Raw genomic sequence first — 1,835 nt, forward strand, 5'->3', positions numbered from 1 at the left:
TGATTTTTAATTATGTAAAACATTTACATAGTTCTAAATTCAAAACTATATAAAAAGATACATGAAACAAATGCTTTTATCCCTGCCCCCTACACATTCCCCCCTTTCTTCCCCATAGAAACCAGTTTTTATTAGTTTTTGGTTTATCCTTATATTATTTCTTCTTAAAAACATAAGCAAGGCTATATTCACATTAATATTTCCCTTCACCTTCCTTAAAAGGGAACATACCACAAACATTATACCTTGCTTTTTTTTTTTTTTTGCTGCATGTGGGCTTTCTCTAGTTGCAGGGAGCAGGGGCTACTCTTCATTGTGGTGTGTGGACTTCTCATTGTGGTGGTTTCTCTTGTTGCAGAGCACAGGCTCTAGGCATGCAGGCTTCAGTAGTTGCAGCACACGGGCTCAGTAGTTGCAGCACACAGGTTCTAGGGCATGTGGGCCTCAGTAGTTGTGGCTTGCGGGGTCTAGAGCACAGTTTCAGTAGTTGTGGCTCACGGGCTTAGTTGCTCTGCAGCATGTGGGATCGTCCTGGACCAGGGATGGAACCTGTGTCCCCTGCATCGGCAGGGGGATTCTTAGTCACTGCGCCACCAGGGAAGTCCCTGTACCTTGCTTTTTAAAAGACTTAACAATATATCTTGGAATCACTCCTTATTAGTATGTAGAGATCCTGATTATTCCTTTTTACAGTTGCATAGTACTCTACTGTGTGGTAATACCATAGCATATTCAGCCAGTACCCTGTTCATAGACATTTGGTCTCTTTCCAATATTTTGCTATTACAAATAGTGCCATGATAAACACCTTTGTGTATAGAAATTTTGTATTCTGCTTGTTTATCTTTGATGTAGATTCCAAAAAGTAGATCTGGGATAGCTCTCAAAGGTTAAAAGCACAAGGAAATTACTCTCTGTATGTAACTGCACCATTTTGCATTCCTGCTTCCTGCCAGCAATATATGAGAGTGCTTGTTTCTCCTAGACTCACCCATAGAGTATGTTCTCAAGCTTGATTTCAGGACAGACTGCTTTTAAAGGGAGAAAATTTTTGTAGACTCCCAATGTTGACTTAAATGATTTATATTATTATATTACTTAAATATGAGAAAACATAAAACTATATACATAAATTCCTTCTGCTTATAGTTTTTATAAAACTGTAAAACAAAAGCAAATATACGTATTAGATATAAATAAACTACAAACCCAATACAATGTGTATTAACAAAATTAATTTAATATAATGAATGATATAATTTTTCTGAAATGAAATGGCCACTTAAGAGTGTGAATATGGTATCAACTCTTGCTACACTTAGCTTCTTTTACATTGTGTATGGGTGTGCTATTGTGTGCCAGATATATTGGTCAAGACCCTTTTGGTTACAGGGACAGAAAACCAATTAAAACTAACTTAAAGCAAAATAATAGCAAAAAATAATTTTGGGGAATATATTGGATCACATACACATAATTGGGAAGATGGAACTAGTATTTAACAAACGGGTAGAGCCAGGGGTTTCAATTCTTTCATTTAAACTCTGTCTCTACCTCTGCTCCTGGTTTCTTCCATGACAGCTTCATTCTCAGACTTTATCTCTCTCCAACTATCTAATAGCAAAGTTGGCCCATAGGCAGCTCCAAGCCAAAGTCATCTTTACAAATCAAGACCGTCCCTAAAAAAAAAAGATCCTCTGGTTCCCTCACAGTATCCATAACCACCAACCATAAAGGACTTTGATTGGTTTGTTTGGATCACATGTTCTTCTTTGAACTGATCACTGAATCTTCTGATCAGCCAGCCTGGATCATATGCCCAACTCTAGGGAAAG

Source organism: Lipotes vexillifer, unplaced genomic scaffold, assembly GCF_000442215.2.
Source record: "Lipotes vexillifer unplaced genomic scaffold, Lipotes_vexillifer_v1.1 scaffold263, whole genome shotgun sequence".
Lineage (NCBI taxonomy): Eukaryota > Metazoa > Chordata > Mammalia > Artiodactyla > Lipotidae > Lipotes > Lipotes vexillifer.